General features: G+C 34.1%; 1 long non-coding RNA gene across 1 annotated transcript in view; it reads left to right on the forward strand.

The window, feature by feature from the left end:
• The first annotated feature begins 6,898 nt into the window (after positions 1-6,898).
• Positions 6,899-7,500, forward strand: part of LOC106878237 (uncharacterized) — a 27,268-nt gene continuing 26,666 nt past the window's right edge. Inside the window, exon 1 of the long non-coding RNA XR_001410485.3 lies at positions 6,899-7,500. This exon is cut by the window's right edge and continues 111 nt beyond it. This is a non-coding gene — a long non-coding RNA (uncharacterized LOC106878237).

A 7,500-nucleotide genomic window follows, 5' to 3' on the forward strand; every position in this document is an offset into this window, starting at 1 on the left:
ATATATATATATATATATATATATATATATATATATATATATATATATATATATATATATATATATACGAGGGGTGTTCAAAAGTTCCTGGATTTGGGTAAAAGAAAATGCAGGAAGATTAGTTAATTACGGTTTTATTCAACATATTCCCCTCTCAGATTCACACTTATTGCTGCGGTTTTTCTGTTTTTCGAAGCCCTGGTCTTTCGTGATACCCTTAAAGCGAGGAACATTTCAGCACCCACTTTTCTGCCTCGTATGCTGTTTCTCGCCTGATCTCCTCCTAAAATACCAAAATGGTATACCAGCCACTGAAAATCTTACTTGTTGGTTTGAAGTTATCAGTTACATAAGGATTTGAATCCATCCACACATTTATTGGTCCAGGTACACAGAACCTCCCTCCAGCTACGGACTGCATTATATATATATATATATATATATATATATATATATATATATATATATATATATATTCGCATCACAGCGTTCAGTATACACATATTTTTTTCACGTCTGGCCGTTTAGCCTTTCTTGTTTATTTTCACTGTTTCGTTTTCCTGTCTTGTTTTCTGTCCGCCACTACATTCCTCCACGTTACAAATTTAATTTGTCTCCGTGGGAAGAGCCGTTCTAACAATGCGTCCTGCCCTAACCCTTCGAAACGCTTAGTTTTAGAATGGTGGCAGCTGATGAAGGAAATGTTCTCTATGTAGCCTGTGTGTTTTCCGTACTCTGTTTATCATTTTGTCCACGTTTTTTTGCAACGTCCTGTACCTAGACATGCATCTATACATATTATTTGTGTTTGTGTGTATATATATATATATATATATATATATATATATATATATATATATATACTCTGATAAGTAGAGATTAACCTTATGAGATGCACTGTGACAATCTTTCATGATGTCCTCCATCTGACAGAAACATTTCCCTCTCTTCACTTCTTACACTAATTCCTTACGCCCGCTGTTGTCACCGTCGTCGTCGTGGTTGTTATAGTAGTTAACTCCAGGTCAACTTTGAGCACGCCTATAATAAAAGCATTCTAACCACGACCATTCCGTATACGAAATCGCGATTATCTGAAGTGTCCTTCATTATTTATAACTGCAAGATTTGATTTGAGAGAGATTTAGCTGCTACTTTTAGCAGCTCGATTGACTATACGTAGAATCTTACTCGTCGGATTATGATATGGTGGTTGCTATCGAAGAGTCGAACAATTTAGAATTATAACATGTCTGGTCTGTCTGGTTTCTAAATTGAAAATGTCAATATGAAAATTTTATTAAAAAAGAATGAAGACATTCATTTTACATTGCTCTCTCAACTGTATGTTGCTAGAAACATTGGACATTTTGCAATGAAAAATTTCTGTTATAAACATTATTACTCAACTCAAACACAATTATTGAGCAGTGGAAGATATTCAGGTATAAATGCCTTGGAAGTATAAAATCTATTTACGCCCTGAATTCAAATATCACCTTGGTCATCTTTGTTTTTCATCCTCCTGTCGTCAATAAAATAAGTATCAGTAAAGTACTGGCATCGATTATATTATATGGCAGCTGTTAAATGATTGTAAGTACTATAATGATATAATAAATGTAATTACTGCAAACTATACATTTACGAATGTAATTGTATAGTTTGCGCAATTAGTAATATGACAAACAACTAAAATACAACTCAATAAATATAGATAAAAGTAATGAAACTAGTTATATAGCGATGAGTCAGCAAATATTTTTGAATAGTGGGCTGGACTCTTTGATAATTAGCAAAGAACGAGCGCTTACGTTATCGCGCCACTTGCTAAAAATTGCAGCCTTATCTGCCTAAAACTGCACCCTGTTATCTTAAAAGAAAGATACATTTTAATCTTAGATACCATAATAAAACAGAATGATTACGGTTGAAATAACTTTCTTCAAAAGTCTGTTTGAGCAAAGATTACCTGGAGTTAAATAAAAACTTTTACTAGCATCCTGAGCTTACAAAGGAATATGTGATCGCTCACTCTGCTAGGAATAGTAGCTATGTCACTCACCCTTCACCTTTTCTCTCTCTCTAGGCACACATTATGGCCTTAGAAAATAAGCTATTAAATAAAAGTGTTTCATAAACAAAATTCAGGATTGTCGCATCTGGTATGATTTAACACAGATTATCTTCGTCGAGGATGACCTTGAACTAAAAAAAAAAAAGATCTAAGAAAATATGAACAAATATTCAAAATAATTTAACAAGTCTACAATTACTAAAACTTAGAGCAATTCATAAGATTTAAGATTCAAGTTTTCCAAACTACTGGAATCGTCCGCGTTACAGAAGTAATTTCTGAAAATTTGTCGTAAAAGGAAATCACGTTATGCAAAATTAATTTTTTCATTGATTCACTTGTCATAAGGTATTAATATGTTCAGACGAATTTTCTCGAGAAATACAAAAAAGTCGTCTGTTTTTTGCATAAATGTAACAACTTTTAAAATACATAGTACGATGTATCTTTCATCCTTTATCTTTTACTTATATTAGTCTTAAGGCAGCTGCTATGCTGGGGCACCGTCTTGAAGAATTTTTTTTTTTTTTTTTTTTGTAAAGCCTAGTACTTATTCCATCGGTCTTTTTGCCGAACCGCTAAGTTACGGGTACGTAAAAACACCATCACCGATTGTCAATCGGTGGTGGAGGACAGACACACACACACACACACACATAATATACGACGGATTTCTTTCAGTTCTGTCTACCAAATCCACTCACAAGGCTTTGGTCGGCCTGAGATTGCTTTTGAAGATACCTGCCCAAGATGCCACACAGTGTGACTGAACCTGGAACCATGTGGTTGGGAAGCAATTTTTACCACAGTCACAACATCTAAAGAGAAATAATAAGAAAATACGTAAGAATCGTAATATCGTGATGGGGTACGTACTTACTACAAAAGATGTTGCCGGCTGTGTGACGGATGGCACTGATGCTGGTGGTGGAATGAGTGTCACTGGGTGGATGAAAGACAAACGCATATACATGCATTATATATGTGTATACATGCATATAGGCACAGGCGAGGCTATGTGATAAGAGGCTTGCTTCCCAGCTACATAGTTCCAGGTTCAGTCCCACTGCATGGAATCTTGAGCAATTGTCTTCTACTATGGCCTCGGGCCGATCAAAGCTTTGTAAGCGGATCTGGTAGACGGAAACCGAAAGAAGCCCGTCGTGTGTGTGTGTGTGTGTGTGTGTGTGTGTGTGTGTGTGTGTGTGTGTGTGTGTGTGTGCGCGTGCGTTTGTCCCCACCTCACCATCGCTTGACAACCGATGTTGGTGTGTTTATGTGCCCGTAACTTAGCAGTTCGGCAAATATGACCGATAGAATAATTACTAGGCTTAAAAATAAATCCTGGAGTCGGTTTGTTCGACTAAAATCCTTCAAGGCGGTGCTCCGGCATGGCCACAGTCAAACGACTGAAACAAGTAAAGGAATAAAAGAATAAAAGAATACATACATACGAAAAGATGGACTAACGTTGGCAGTTACATATATGCATGTACGAGTGTATGTATTCAAAAGATTGAATATAAACTTAAATAACAACAAATCATGGTACATATATATAGATATTTAAGTATCCATATATATAACTATTAATACACTAATTTAAAGTGAATTTTACAGGGAACATGCAGATCTGTTGCGTCACTGATGCAATTGAGAATGTCTTATATATTAAAGTTGATTGTACAGTTTTTGCTTATAATATTATTTACCTGAAGTAATCATTTTGTGAATAAAGTTGATTAGAAATGGCTGCACCGAGAATACAAACATTTAATACTAACGCTCCATATTAACTTGTGAATTATAAGGTTAATATGTTCAACATGTATTTCTGACTGTGGTGGTGGTTGTAGTGGAGGTGGAGACTGATAGTTCATGCTATGTCACCTTCATAGAGAGGGTAATTACATATGACCAAAGATATATATACGCTTTTATTTGCATGTACACAAATGCATAAACATACACACATCTATAAATGTATATGTGTGTGTGTGTATGTCTGTGTGAATATATGTGAGCATATACATATATAAATGTATTTATATGTGTTTATATTTGAAAAAAACTAGTAGAAATGGCTTTTTTGGTAGAGGGAGTAATTTTTATTTTAATCTTAATAGTAAGGCTTACAGAGAGTGTTTCTCTGATATGAGTTTTGAGCTTCAAGTAGCCGTTTTCAAACTGAAAAATGTATGTTTTACTGGTTCCTTAAATAGCAAAAGATTTTTTCTTACAAGTATACATACAAAAAATATACACAAAAATGGGAAAAAATATGAAAGTATATATAAAGAATAAATTAAACGGAGAGATACAATTGACAATCCAATAATTTATTTATACTATAACATAATATACTATGAATATAATATAAGATAACATAAAAAATCATTAAAAAAACCAAAATAGCCAACAATTTGTCTCGACTTACATATATTTTTTGATATATAAACAATTCAATTCACTTATATATGTCTTATTAGAACTAAGGTTTAAAGATAGACGAAATTCCGTGTGAAAGGACGGCTATACTGTAGAAAAAATTAATTCAAATACCTATGTATTATGAGCGTGAGTTTTAACTTTTCAACTATGTAGTAATTAGAATTAATAAAAACAACATAAATACAAAAGCCTGTATGAAGAAGAACAACAAGAGGAAGGAAGAAAGAAGGCGAAGAAGAGAAAAAATGTAAATGAAATCATGAAAAGACTAAATTTATATATAGATAAAAATAAAGATAAGAATAAAGATAAGACTAATCGAGAACAGTGGGGAGGAGAATTAAGAATGGAATGATTTCGTTGCGCAGAATAGACTTTGTGACGGCAATTTTATATTTATTTAATAACTTTTAGTATTTTCGTTCAGTTCGGGCTGCGTTGCTTAACTTCACAGTGTGGTCCTAGTGTCGAACAACTATAGAATGGTCAGCACTTAATTCTCCAAATAATTATTTTTGTGTGGGTTGACTTCAATAATGACTCTCAATTAATTGTTGTCATCTGTGGAAAGTCGTCCATGTCTTGGGTCATCTTTAAGTTTGTTGTTCCCACCATGAAACTTTGGGGGCCAATTTTGAGCTGTACGTCCGTTCTCTATCCTATGGTTAAATGCTAGGTTGATATTACGTGTAGCTTCTGTTGCTTTGTGTACTTGTTAGAATTGATACAATAAAATTGCTCAGATATCTTGACTTTTTGATTAATAATTTGACAACTAAAATATAAACTCCGATAACCTCGTGTAATGAACATCATGAAAACATTTATGATCTACCTTCATAATCGTAAGATTGTACAGTTTGGTAAATTTAATGCCGTGTTAAATTCCAATTATGACGCTTAGTTTTGTGCAATTAAACACAGTTTCGGCAAAATTAATAGAAAATGGTTACGTCTTCTGTCCTTGGTAATAAACTTCGCCGATTTTCAAATACACCAATTCAGCAATCAAATAACCATAAAGCGGCTTAGATACATCTTCAACCCAAGGACTGGTATCCAATTGATTACATAATCGCTAGAAGATCAGATAAAAATGGTTTTTCATGCATTCATTCTATACCACTTATTGAATGTCAGATCACTCTTAGCTGCCCAACAAAATATCTTTTAGAATTTCAAGGTAACAAAATGAAAATATCAAAGGTGATAGATGCTTAAATGTCAAGTAACTCAAGGCTGAGGATAGGAAACGTGAGCGCTCAGATAAATTAGATGCAACGCTATCAAATGTAAATATTAAAGAAAATGGTGAAACACTCCACTTCATTTGAAATACTTGAAACATCTTATATCGTAAGCATTAGGATGTGTTCGATTGACTGGTGAGTAATTTGTGCCTTGAAGTAGAATAGACGTGTAGCTTACGTGTCAGAAAGAGTTGATTTGTGGGTTCTACGTAAATCCGAGTCCACAGACATTAAAGAAGATGAAGGAGAACTTTTAGTATCGTGGTAAGTGTAGATGTTGTTGATGCGCCGCAAGGTTAACGATTACCATAGTTCAATCTTGGAAGCCTACTACGAAAGCATATAACAAAGCCGACACCACACACATGCTCACATATAAATACATACATGTATTATGTGTGAGTGTATGTATGTATGCGGGTGTATATATGTATATATATATATATATGCGTGTGTGTGTGTGTGTGTGTGTGTGTGTGTGTGTTATATTATATATATAATATAAATATATATATATTTATTTATATATATTATATATATATAGTATATATATATATATAAATCAATATGTGTGTGTGTGTATCTCTCTCTCTCTATATATATATGTGTGTATTTACATGTATGTCTATATAAATGTATATATATATATATATATATATATATATATATATATATATATATACATACATACATACATACATACATATATATATATATATACACACACAAATATATATATACAAATATATATATTATACATATATACTTTTTACCTTTTACTTGTTTCAATTATTTAACTGCGGCTACATTGAAGCAACGCCTTGAAGGATTTTAGTCGAACAAATCGACCCAGGACATTTCTTAAAGTCTAGTACTACTAGTAGTGATTTTATCAGTAAGTTTTGCCGAACCACTAAGTTACGGGGACGTAATTACAGCAATACCGGTTGTCAAGGGGTGGTGAGGAGGACAAACACAGACAGAAAGAAATACACACAAATATATATATATATACACGTCAGGCTTCTTTTAGTTTCTGTCTACCAAATCCACTCACAAGGCTTTGGTCGGACCGTGGTTAGAGCAGTAGACACTTGCTGAAGGGAAGTGGGAGTGAACTCAGAACCATGTGCTTGGAAAGCAAGCTTCTTACCACACATACATACACGCACGCACGCACACGCACGCACGCACACACACATACACGCACACACGCGCACGCGCACATGCGCGCGCGCGCGCGCGCACACACATATATGGACCGCTAAACTCTACACGTTAGTTTTAATTCTCTTTCTATTCATTTCCTCTAATTCCTTTCTGTTGAAGAGCGTAGGCTCGAAACGTAAAAGACTTTTTCACTTTCCCGAGCGTCAAACTAATACACTTGCTCGTTGTTCCTACACTCGTTTTCTTCTGTTTTTCTATAAATTTGAACTCTGTGTGTGTGTGTGTGTGTGTGTGTGTGTGTGTGTGTGTGTGTGTGTGTGTGTGTGTGTGTGTGTGTGTGTGTGTGCTTACACAAAACTGCATCAATGCTTTTCCGGCAACAAATGATAACCATACCTCTTTTAATTCGAATAGTATTATGATGAGGACACTTAAATTTCCCGTGATTATTATTAACCTTTTTGCTATCATACTTTTACGACACATCTTTTATCCACAAAAGGTTGCAACACTTTTCCAACTATAAGAATCGTTTCTACTATAGGTAGAAGG

Source organism: Octopus bimaculoides, chromosome 2, assembly GCF_046866305.1.
Source record: "Octopus bimaculoides isolate indiv1 chromosome 2, ASM4686630v1, whole genome shotgun sequence".
In the NCBI taxonomy this organism is placed as follows: Eukaryota; Metazoa; Mollusca; class Cephalopoda; order Octopoda; family Octopodidae; genus Octopus; species Octopus bimaculoides.